The sequence below is a fragment of the Carettochelys insculpta genome, chromosome 1 (genome assembly GCF_033958435.1).
Source record: "Carettochelys insculpta isolate YL-2023 chromosome 1, ASM3395843v1, whole genome shotgun sequence".
Lineage (NCBI taxonomy): Eukaryota > Metazoa > Chordata > Testudines > Carettochelyidae > Carettochelys > Carettochelys insculpta.
In genome coordinates, this window is record NC_134137.1 from 254,944,851 (window position 1) to 254,958,088 (window position 13,238).

Sequence of the window (13,238 nt, forward strand, 5' to 3'; positions counted from 1 at the left end):
GACGCAGAGGGGCATGGTGGTGTCCCCCAGAGGGATCTCCCACTGGGGGATGCAGGTCCCCGCCTCCAGCCGGCGGCACAGGCCCGAGTTCCGGAAAACCCGGGCGTCGTGGGTGCTGCCAGGCCAGCCCACATAAATGTCCTGGAAACGGCCCCGGCTGTCCACCAAGGCCTGGAGGACCACAGAATGGTAGCCCTTTCGATTGAGGTATCATCCTCCCCTGTGACACGGGGCGCGGATGGGGATGAGAGTCCCATCCAGAGCCCCGAAGCAGCTGGGGAAGCCCAGGGTGGCAAAGGCGGCGATGGTGGCATCTGGGTCCCCCAGCCTCACGAGCCTGTGCAGGAGCATGGCGTTGATGGCACGCACAACCTGCAGAGAAAGCACACGGGACAGCACCAATGAGGGGTGAGCAGGGTGTGTGTGGCCCTGCCCTGCCCTGCCCTCCCCTGCCCTGCCCTCCCCCCGTGGGTTCGCTTACCTCCATGAAGACAGCCCCGACAGTGGCCTTGCCGACACCAAACTGCTGGCCCACGGATCGGTAGCTGTCTGGAGTGGCCAGCTTCGAGACAGCGATGCCGACCCATTTCTGCACTGTGAGGGCACGCCGCATGGCGGTGTCCTGGTGCCTGAGTGCGGGGGTGAGCCACTGGCACAGCTCCAGAAATGTCTGCCGGCTCATCCTGAAGTTCCTGAGCCAGCGGTCCTTGTCCCACTGCCCAAGCACCAGCCGCTCCCACCAGTCGGTGCTGGTGGGGTAGCTCCACAGCCGCCAGCGTGTGAGGCGGGGGGCGGGGCGGGGTGCTGCAGGGGTAGGGGTTGAGCCCTGCTGCCCTGGGGGCATCTCCTCCTCTGGGGCAAGGAGGTGCTCAGCTGCCTCCCGCATGGCACGGAGCAGGGCAAGCCCTGCTCCTGCCGGTAGGGCTGGGTGGACCTCTAGCTGCTGCTGCTGCTGCTGCTGGGGGTCCATAACTGCAGTGCCCGGGGTCTGTGTGCCTATGGCTCCTCAGACCGCGTGCTGTGCAGGCTGAGTGTGTCTGGGAGGGGCCCTTTAAGGGAGCGGCTAGCTGTTGCCCCGGAAGCGCTAGTCCACCTGGTGACCCTGTCTGCAGCTGTGCCTGGCATCCCTATTTCGATGTGTGCTACTTGGGCGTGTAGACATTCCCTCGCTGCGCCTATTTCGATGTTGGGCTGCGCAACGTCGAAGTTGAACATCGACGTTGCCGGCCCTGGAGGACATGTAGATGCTATTCATCGAAATAGGCTATTTCGATGTCGCTACTTCGAAATTAGCTACTTCGATGTAGCGTGCACGTGTAGACGTAGCCTATTTAACCTTTTTAAAAGCACATACTGCATTAACTTGACTCTTTAGTTACAAAAATGACATAATCAGAGAGGTAGCCTTGTTAGTCTGTATCTTCGACACGAGAAGCAGGTCTTTGCCCACGAAAGCTCATGCTCCAAAATATCTGAGTCTATAAGGTGCCCCTGAACTTCTTCTTGTTCTCAAAAATGACATAAGGATGCCTGGTTATCAATGGTTAGGCACTTGGCATGTTCTGAATACCCGACATCTCACGACCAGATGTCAATGTGGGTACCCAAAAGCTGAGGCAGTTAAAGACTAGTTACTTTTGAAAACCTTGGCACAGATTGCTCTGGTGATGCTGGATAGAAAGGAAAAACCTAACCAAATAAGAATTTTAAACTCTGCCATTCCTTCCATCAACCCCAGACTCAAAAGTATCACTAGAGAGAGCAGGCAGCAAGTACCAACTACAAGAGGGCAACCACCGAGCACATTCCATAAAGTTCAACCCCTCCAGCAAGGACTGAAGCAAGAGAGTCCTAGCTGATTTTCACTGGGATAAGGCAGAAGGAAGGTGTTCATCAGGTAAGACTTCTCAACAGGAGAGTTTAGCGATTTGTTCAGGAAATCCAAATAGCTCAGCATTGTTGCTGTGCCTCACCACTCTCCCCCCAACAAGGTGGGATGAATATTGCATCACGGTCCTCATCCATCTGCCTGCCTTTCAAAAGAGAAGCAGCAATCCCTTACAATTTGTCAATTGACACTCGTCAATGGGCAAAGATAAAATAAAACTTCACACAGACGCTGATGGTCAAAACAATGTAGTCCTATCTGACCTTCCAAAGGAAATAAATGAAGTTTCTGTTGTTATTTCACTGTCTGCACTGATTTGCACCTGTGATGTAAAATCATGCCTTTTAAATGCTGTGCAAGCAGGAGCTTATTGGCAGCAGCTGTCCATTTACACTTGAAAGGGAATGAGTCTCTCAAGCAGAACTTAATCACCTCTGTGGGTTTTTTAAAGGTTATAAAGGATGTAGTGGACAAATAGATTCCTCCTCTGCTGTCCCAACAGGCAAGAATGAGTAAAACAGCGAGTACCCATGAAAGTAAAGCAGCTCTCCTGTTTACTACCTGACAACAGTTCCTGCTAATCAAGAATAAGATTCTACTACCTAAACATCAATACCCTCTCCCTTCTACACTTTTCTTAGAGCTGCACACTACCACAGAACACAGTACTAGCTCCAGATTTATGATGGGTTAACCGAAAAACTCATAAACCCTTAGCTGATTCTTTGCTTTAAACTACTATCCCCTATTATGGGGGGACAAATAAGAGCAGGGGCGATAACCGCAGTGACTTGAGCAAACTTCAGCTCCGGCAAATGTGTTCCATCTTCCTGAATCCCCTCTGCAACTTCAATGTCAAGCAGCAGCATTCTTCATTCCCATCCTAAATGGCTAGAGTGCTGCTGGGTGATAAGTAACAGCTATGCAAGCACTCAGTTTACAGGAACACTGATCTGAGGGCTGGTCCACAATGTGGCAATGAGCAACTGTCGAGTGCACTTGAATCCTGTGCTTTAGCTGCCCCACACCGATCCTGCTGATGCACACTCAGGCTACGTCTACACTAGAGGGTTTTGTCAGCCAGGCCGCTTTGCTGACAAGACCAGTGGAGCATCCAGATTCCCCAGCATTCTGTCCACAGAACGCAGCACTTTTGTCAACAGCTATATCTCACTTCCCATGAGGGATAACTCAGGTGTCGAAAGAAAGCCAGTCTGAACATTCTGGGGGGGGGCCTCTGTCAAGAGACGGTGCTTCTGGGACACCGGGCAGCCCTGTCTGGTGTACTTCTGGTTGGCCATTTTGCCAACAGAGTGGCTCACTCCTGCGATCCGCTGGGCATTTTGGCAGCAATCTGTCAACAGACGTTTTGTCGGAAGATATCTTCCAACAAAAAAGTTATATCGACAAATCCCTGTAATCTAGACATACCTCAAATATACTGTTTCAAATAGGCTATATCAACATGCACAGAGTATAAGCAGGGGTCATACAGAGCAGCTAGAATGACATCCTGGAAAGTTTTCTGCCATTTACACCCACTCTGCTGCACACTGCTTGGACAAACCCATAGCCCACATTCAAGGGGCTACACTGCAGAGGGAGACATGAATGCTCTGTAGAACCAGAACAACAATTTATCACGATGCTTCATGAACTTAAGCTTCAACCCCACAAACACCCACATGCTTAACTTGAGTCAAATGAGTAATCTCACTGACTTCACATTAAGATGGGAGATTACAGACTAGGACACCAACTTCCTGCCTTTATGGAACACTCCAAACTCCTGCTTATCTCAATGGGAATTTTGTGTGGAGGAATGCATGCTCAGGACCTAAGTAGTAAAAAACTATGCAGCTTGCAAGAGTTTTTTTCTAGCATCTAGAACGACACATGATGTGAACTAGTCACTAAAATTTACTCATGAAACTTCAGTTTTGTAATTTGCAAAGCTGCCCAGTAGATTAACCTCAGGAACATTTTGATTCTCTTAATGGCCATTAATAATATAAACAAACAAAGCAGAAATAAATGTTACTACGTAATGTACCTATAACGCTTTTATTATCCACAGATGCATAGACTGAGTGCTTTATTGAGGCAAGCAAGCATTATGAACCCTGTTTTATGGATGAAGAAGTGGAGTGGGTATATAGATAGCCACTCACAAAATCAGGATTAGAACTCAGCTCTAACTCCAGACCCATATGCCATTTAACTAAACACACTTCACAGACTAGTTTTTTTCTTTATTTAATTCTACTGTTTCTCATCAGTAATGCTTGTTCTGTCGCAATAAATAGCCTTTCGGGGCAAGTGAGAGCCTTTTGCTACTTGTCTATGTTTCTTCCAGTTAGATTTATGCAACATCCTGATGTTCAGTCAGGGAAAAAGTGCTTTTTGGATGGAAGGTGTTAAACAAGGAAAAGCAGAGAGTTGGCCCATTATCCTCTGAAAGTTTTAAATTAAAATAGCTGTACAATAACTTACCTGTATTTTGTGACAAACATGTTGCAAGGATGCATGCTGAAAAGTGGTACTTTGGTACACCCTATATAGAAACTTTTTAAAGGACATTTAAAAATATCACTTTTCTATTGATAAATGACCACAGCTGGAGAACTTCCTGTTAGTTCAATGGATCTCCAGAGCTTGTGCACATGGATCTGTTTACAGATCAGGCCCCAATTTTCTACCTTCCATTAATACAGTTTCAGCACTTGCAATTTCAACAATTTTCTCCATAAGCAGAAAATACGCAGGTAATGTTCAGTTTTTAACTGTGGGAGAGGAAATTAAATAGCATACCAGACAGAAGTGATTAACAATATCAAACAGTCAATAAGTTCACATAGCACTGAAAACTGACACAAAGAGACCCATATTCTCAAAAGGTTACAGTACCAAAAAAACACCATATGTAGAAATGGCTAAAATTCAAGACAAATAAGGCTCACAAAACAGGTCATCCTTAAATTCCTATTTTTAATCTTTTCTGAGGCACCCAAAGCATTCAGCGAAGCAACTTTTTTGTTTTGCTTCTAATTTTTGGCAGGAAAAAATGCAAGTTTCTCAATTTTACTCCTGGAAAGAAATAATTAAAGCTACATTGACACAGCAGCTGGGAGGTATAATACGTAGCTTGGGGTAAACATACACACTCTACTGCTCAAACTAGCATGCTAAAAATAATAGCATGGCCATGGGCTAGTCACTTGAGTAGAAGATGGTCCAAGATCCAAAGTGAGCATGAGCTGCCGTCATGCTGCCATAGAGACATTTTTAGAGTGCTAGCCCATGTTAAGTCTACCCCAATGAGGAATAATATCTCCCAGCTGCAGTACAGACGTAGGCCTCATCTATACTACGGGGCACCAATGACCTACTTCTGCTAGGTTTATTTGCATAGCTGAAATCAACACACTTACCACCAGGTCTTATGCACAGTAAGGTCGATGGGGGCTGCTCTCCTGTCGACACCAGCTAATTTTCTTGTTTTGGCAGAGTGCCAGTGTCAATGGGACCAAGCTTAAAATCAATTTACAGCATCTACATCAGATCCAATTAATCAACAGCTGTTGGAACGATCATCGCAGAGTCGATCCCCAACATAGTGTAGGTATACCCTCACTCTGTGTAAGAACATTCAAAGACGAAATTACAGCCCTCCTGGCACAGAGAAGAGCTTACAAAAAAGTGAACTCTAAAGGCTTAAAAACCAGTAGGAAAATGAAATAAAAAGACTCCCCCTCTCAAAATAAATCTCAGGATTAGGAGTGGGGATATGACTCATGAGTTTTGAACATAAGGGGATGGCAATGGTGAGTCTGAGTATCACTTGTAAGCCATGATGTTTCAGGCTAGAACTAGAAAATAAATTTACTGAACAAATGAAAAGCCTATTATTTTGAGATCTGTAGCCCTGTTTTGCAGATTTTGCTATGCTTTGGATAACCATGGAAAAAGTTTGCATCTGATGAAGCAGGTCTTTGCCCATGAAAGCTTATGCCCCAAAATATCTGTTAGTCTGAAAGGTGTCACAGGACCTCATTACACTGTGTTTCTGAAGTATGAAAATGAAATGTTTAGATTTTCAGATTTTTTGGGTGGCAAAATGGCATATTTTTTCCCCAAAAGAGGTTCACCAAAAATTTCTACCCAGTTCTGTTCAGGAGACCCTGTGCCTCAGAGATCCAGTTCTTTCTCTGCTCGTGGCATTGCTCAGAGCTGTGGCATTTCTCTGCCAGCCTATGTCAGCTGCAAATTACCACCTACCAGGTCAGCCAGACTCATCAGCACAGTGGAAGAGGCTACTCCTACTTGCCTGGACACTACATCCAGATTATACAGCCTAACACGGACAGAGGATTTGTCTGTGTCTGCACAGGCACTTTGTTCAAGTAACCACCTACCTATGAAAGGGAGGCAGAGGGCTGGAGGAAGAAGGACAACGTTAATTTGTGTTGATAATATGCATTATCACTTCATTCATACCTTGGTCCATGCGGCTATGGAATTACATTACAAATTAAATTTGTCTTCTCAACAGAGGGATACTTAATTAGCAGATTGCTATTTTCATTTTATGGCATGAGCATGGAAAAAATTGAGTCTCTTTCTTTCTCTTCTCAGTGTAAATCTCTGTGCTGGTTACCACTGCATTCAGCAACACTAGGCAGCTTTGAGACCCAACATTTATATAGGACTGCTACAGGAAACCAGCCTTCACCCACAGTGCCATGATCCATTTGTACAGGTCAGCTGTGAGTTCTCTGAATGAATATCTGCAAGTAGTAAATGTACAGTGCCATCTGCTAAGGCTGTCAGTGCTAGAAATGGAATTGTCTCAGCATTATGTGGCTTTCACTAACCATGATGTATGCAAATCAGTGCACTCCAGAACAACAACTGCACTTAGACCTCACCATGTCTGTGCCCTGTACCCTCTTGTCCCACTACTATTACCCCAGCCACCTCTCAAATCAGACACAGTAATATAACAACTATTTGGTTAATCCAATAATAACCAAGTTGCAGATCAAAACACGGACCCAAAAACAGCTTGTAAATGGGATTTTAAACAGCAACTGTGAAAGGCTCCATTTCACACCAATCACCATCTGGTGCCCTGCTTACTATCTTTCTCATGAAGCTAACATAACCATTTGCTGTCATCAATTCTGATCGATAATGAGCCAGTAAATACCTACTAAGGCTGATGTCAGCATTTCAAAAGCTTTGGAGAAAAGCATTTCTGGGTAATCATTGCCTTAGTGTAATGAATTACAGGGCCTTTACACTCTAGAAGGGATTCCTTAAGTATAGGTCTCAGGCCCAGGAAAAATTAATATTGCTACTTGCCATATTCTGCTTTTTCCGTAGAGAGGATTTTTTGTCTGCAAGGCCGTTAAACATCACTTTCACATGAAAAAAAGAGGAAAAATATCCAATGCACCTACAGTCTGGTGTAAAATCCTGATATCAGAACTGACAAGGCCAGCTAGGAGACCAAAGTGAATCTGTGATAGATATATATGATATAAGGCTACCTCAATTTTCAAAAGCATTTCCCTTCCTCAATGTTTCTTTCCCATTGATGCAGTTTTAAAAAGATATATCAATGGCACCAACAGGCAAACATGGATTCATCTCTAAGTTTATGAATCCCATCACAAATTTTGTTGTAATTAATTCCATCCACCAGCTTTATGGATAGAAAAGACTAAAGATCCACCCAGTCACTTAAAATAAAATAAAAAAAAAGCAAGCAAGTGCCACAACTTCTGCACTAGTTTTTTTCCTCTTTTAAACACAAAACAAAAAACAAAATAGAAATTCAGTCTTTGCCTCCATTTACACTTGCAAACTGCAACATCATTAAAGGACCTCAATTTTAATATGTCCACCTTATTCTTCCTTCATCACAAAAAAATTATATTGTGGATCTTGGAGGTGGGTGGGTAAGAATGGGGGAGGGCAAGAACAGTTAGCCCTCTTTCCTTCCCCCCACCGCCGCGTGCTCTGATTACTGATTTACTGGCTCCCCAGCAGTAAACAAAGAGCACTGACTTAAGGTGGGAGACACCTTAGAGGATGTTTACATGGTAACAACAGGTTTTCAGTGTTAAAAAGTATTTGCTCTGAGACTGGAACATTCTGATCCTGGCAAAATGACGCAACTTGTTAGTGGCATGAAGTGACTCAGTGCGTTGCACTATTTTAGAAAGCCAGATGAGACAGTTATTAACTCCACTACCTCATTCCTCTCCTTCATATTCTCTCTCACTCTCTCTCTCTCTCTCTCTCTCTCTCTCTCTCTCTCTCTCTCACACACACACACACACACACACACACACACACACACACACACACACACACACAATTCAGAGCCAAGGAAGAAAAGCATTAGCATTATTTCTACAATAGCAACAGTTCAGGTACTGGACAAACTTTGTCGAAATAATCAGCCAGTTGTTGTATTGTTAGGCAATAGCAAAGGAGAAACCACTGAACCAGTCAATATTTTCCCCAACTCTAGCTGCTCTTCCAAGCAAAGTAAAAATTGCAAACCAGTTCCTATTATAGAAACAGGGTGGCTTTTTCCCCCAGGATGCCATATGTCAGCTCCAAATATTTTTTTAATTTCATTATAAAGCCATAAAAGTAGAGAGCATGACCACTCAAATCATCTAAGCATATAGTTCCTTTGGAAATCAACTGGTGTTCGACACACAGCACACATACAGAATCAGGCCAAAGAGGTTACAAACGTTGACACAACCACGATAGATTTGCAAAACAAGGCTGCGGATACTCTGCTTTGTCCATTCACATTTGATTAACAATCCTGCAGTTCCCCTTACTATAAGCTGCAACAGGTTCAGTTGGCCAAGCAAGACTCATATCAATTATAAGGTAAGGGAGACAGCGTTGTATAGTGAATAGATCATTGGGTTGGAAATCTGAACATCCAAATTCCATCTTCACCTTTCAAATTGACCTGCCATGTGACCTGGAGGAAAGTCACTTCATTTGCGTTTCACCTTCCCCATCTATATAATGGAAATCATTTTACTTACCCTTCTTTACAAGGCAATTTGAGATCTATATATGGAAAAAATGCTACATAAGGCCAGGTCAACACCAGAACAGGTTTGCCAGTAGCGCCACACTGGCATAGCAGCATGTAATTAGGGGGGTTAGACCAGTATAACGTATATTGGTTTCTCCCAAGAGAAATGAGCTACATCACAACAAAGCACTTATGCATAAAACTAGGTCTACAGTAGAGCTTTTCATAGAAATGTTGAGTGTGTGGTGGGGATGGGGGGAAATCACACCCTGATCTGACATTATTATGTTGCAAGAATTTTTAGAATAGATCTACTTCAGGAGTTATTGATTATTCTTATAAAAGAAGCCTTGGTCACTATTGTGCATTGGGTAGTATGGAGCCCACAGCAGAACCACATTCATTGGAATAACCTAGAGTATATGTTTTCCCCCAGTCCATATGTCTGATAGATACATACGTGATCCATGTGAACTGCGCTAGTAATAGTTTGCAAATCAGCTAGAAATTTCTTTGACCACCATTTTGCAGCCTGTTTGTTTCTTCCCAAGTTTTAGTTGCCAGTATGTGCAAGGATTTTGTTTGTTGAGACATGGCTATCTCAAACCATAGCCTTGGCACATATAGCACAGCTTCTGTAAGTTTATAATGGGGTTAGATGTGCATACAAACTGTGTAACAAGCACAGAAGGTGGTAATCACTTTTGACAATTGTTTAAAACCATTTTATAAACCATAGTGTGACTGGGGTACAGAAATGATCGGGAATAGGGGAGAGATGGAAAAATAAAGCATGAGAAACGCAAAGAGGATCAAACAGCCTGAGCAACATTTAACTGTACTGAAAGGAGACTGCAATCAGAAATCTGCCACTTATTCAACAAATTAGCCTGACTTTCAAAGGCATCTCTTAGCAGATGTGTACCATGAAGTAATCAATGCCCCATTACATGAAAAGCCATTTATCACAGGAAGCAGGATTGGAATGAATCAAGGAAACAAAATTAACTTGCTCTACAAAAATGTCATTACAAGTAGGCACTATAATATTCCAAATAATAATAATTTCAGCCAGAAGCAACATGAGGCATGAATTGTTGAGATCAGTTCAGTGATTACAGTTTAGCGATCTTCATTGCTCAAACTAGGTAAAATTTATCAATTTATATCAATCAGCTCAGTAGAGACAGGAATGGGCTTTTGACAGCAAACGAAGCATTAGCACCCTATTGCTTCTGTTCCATGACCACCATCACACTGGAAGCTTTTTCCTTCTCAGTTGGACCTGAGCAGAGAGGTAGCCGTGTTAGTCTGTATTCTAACAAAAAAAACAGCAGTCATGTAGCACTTTGAAGAGTGACAAAATAATTTATTAGGTGATGAGCTTTTGTGGGATAGGCCCACAAAAGCTCATCACCACATAATTTGTTAGTCTTTAAAGTGCTACTTGACGGCTGGTTTGTTTCAGTGGGAACTGGCAGCCAAGACTAGGGTCTTTTACCTACAGATATGCCACTGGCAGACTGAGTGCCTTTGGGGAAGAGATACCATCTGTAATTTGCCCAAATCTCCCTAGTAAAAGTCTACTGGATTACTATTAGCATATTAGCCATGGACCAGGGACCCAGATAATAAAACAAATACCAAAAATAATAAAGCTGTCTTCCAGTAATACTTAGCTGACTCTTGCATGGTACCTGCCTTAACATGAGACCACATTCTTGAAAGAAAACATTATCTAGAGCAGGCGTGTCCAACCCGCGGGCCGCATGCGGCCCTGGACAGCTAGTAATGCGGCCCCGGACAGCTAGTAATGCGGCCCCACAAGATCGTAAACTTTTAAACATTATTATGTGATTTATATACATTAACTATATTATATATTTTATATATGGCCCAAGACAATTCCTCTTCACTCAGTGCAGCCCAGGCAAGCCAAAAGGTTGGACACCCATGACCTAGAGGTTAGAAGAGATATCCTGGAAGTGCTCTTTATTCTATTCACAGCTCTAACATAGATTACTACACACATTATACATGTATACATTATACACACATAAAATCTAAATAATAGATTATTACATACATTCACTATGTGGCTCAGACTAGTCACTTTACTTCTCTGTACAGATAGGATCTCTCGAGTCTCCCAGCACACTGTCATCCAGCAACATCTGTAATACGGCATGAGTTTAGTTAGCCAAATGACTACTTATCATTGGCATGGTCAAGTCCTGTGTGATCCCATAAAGTTCATTTACAGCCACCAGTCCTGGCTCTCAGTGTTCTGTGTCATTATTTAACTGTAATTTGCTCCTAAGTGTCTTCTAAGAGCCCAATAAGCAGTGCAAGTGTTGGTAATGCTGATAGATAATATTTACCTCCCAAGGTCTAGTAAACTGTCTTGTCCAGCACCAGTCAGGTCTCACCGGTGCCATACTAAAGAGCTTCAACCTCTACTTCACTTTACTCAGCTGCAAAATGGGAAGACTATCTCCCCCTTCAGATCCTTGGCATACTGTTTACTCAACCAAATTGCTGAGAGAAGGGGCAAAATGGCATTGTAGACCTGGCTGTATGTTTCTGGGGATTCAAGCAATAAATGTGAGTGGGCGTCTCTTCCACCATTCCATAATTCCCTCTGATCTCTCCTCACATCTCCTTTTCTGTTTCTTTCTCTTGTCGTGTGGTCAAGAAAAACAGAAGATGGATTAGTGCATATTTATGTGAAATTAATGGCTGTTTCCCAAGAGTGCTTAAATTCTCAAAGACACAGTAATTATTACACAGCCTCTGTTACCTAAAGCATGATTAGAAGAGAAAACAGGCACTTCATTTTTAAGTGTCATTAAATTTACATTGTAGGCCTTTTCCTATAGCTTTTAAAAAAAATCATCAGCATCAGAATTAGACAAAAAGTATGTTTTAATTGCAGCAAAAATGTTCCTCTGTAATCTGACTCTTTTTGTGGAGGAGGAAGAGGAGGAAATGAGATTAGAGGAGAAGGGAAAGCAAGGTAAGGGGCATTGCTTCTACCCAAAGTCCAAAACAGAAGGGAGGCCAAACAAGGCAGCACTATTGCTTATGAAAGTACACATATATGTTAAAAATTATATAAGAAAAAAAGACTTTTTGCTGCATGCCACTGTCTCATTCCATAAACGTAACACTTTGCTTTCTACCTCAAGGACCCTTTGTCTTCAGCCTAAAACTCACTGGGATGGCCTCTTGCCAAGTAAAGAGTCATACCAACTCTTGTGTTTGATTGCGCATCTTGAACACTTTAATTCTCAATTGTACTTTGAGAATTCACTCCTTTCTCACCTGAAGCCTGTGCTCGAACTGGCCTCTCTAATCAAGTGCCTGAAGTAACATCAGCTGGTACAGACAAGATTAGGGAATGCATACAATTTTTCTCTAACTCTACTCCCCTGACAAGCAGCACCAGGGGAGCAATCAGCCTAATGATAACCTTCTTTCTTATTAGCTCTGAGCCTCTTTCAAGTCAGGCTTTTTTTTTTTTTTTTTTAAATAACAACGTTCATTATTTGAAAGAGAATGCTTCACAACTGAGCTGCTCTGCAACTAACCACACTCACAATTAACTGGCCCTGTTACTGTTTATCTCAGAGACAGGCACGGAAATTTCCAAGAACGTGCTGTCTGCCTGGCCCATTAGAAGGAACTGCTGGGAACATTAGCTTTATGACATATGGTATTCAGATGCACCACTGACACAGAACATAAATGGCCTCAGGGCACCGATGGTGAACACATAACTCCTGAAGCCATCACAGTTTCACTGTCCTCCAATTCATCATTGTATTAAAAGCCATATGTATTCACTCACGTCACCTAACTACCGTTTCAGGGGAGGCCCGCAAGCCACTATTTTTGAAAGAGCTAGTGAGTGGAATTGTCAACGTGCACCAAGCTTTTTATATCCTGCATGTTTTACTGTACTCTGTGCTCTCTGATTTTATGCACATTATTAATACAGACAAAATTCAGTGTCATTTTTATTGTCTTCCCCTATGTTTGGTATCAAAATGGGAAAAAAAAAAGATTTCATGGAGACCCTAACAGCAGCTGATTAAATCCTTGTGTCTTTAAGAGACAACTCTCTCAGAGAGCTCTCCTAGGCTGGATCTACACTTGCCCCCAACTTCAAAGAGGGCATGGTCATCAGGATGATGGGAGATTACTAATGAAGTGCTCTAGTGAATATGCAGCACTTCATTAGGCTAATTCTCTCCTGAGGCAACTTCAAAGTGT

At 43.1% G+C, this 13,238-nt stretch overlaps 1 protein-coding gene across 1 annotated transcript in view; it reads right to left on the reverse strand.

Annotated features, from left to right (window-relative positions):
• Positions 1 to 13,238, reverse strand: part of PDE3A (phosphodiesterase 3A) — a 434,927-nt gene that overhangs the window by 313,527 nt on the left and 108,162 nt on the right. The window lies entirely within an intron of this gene.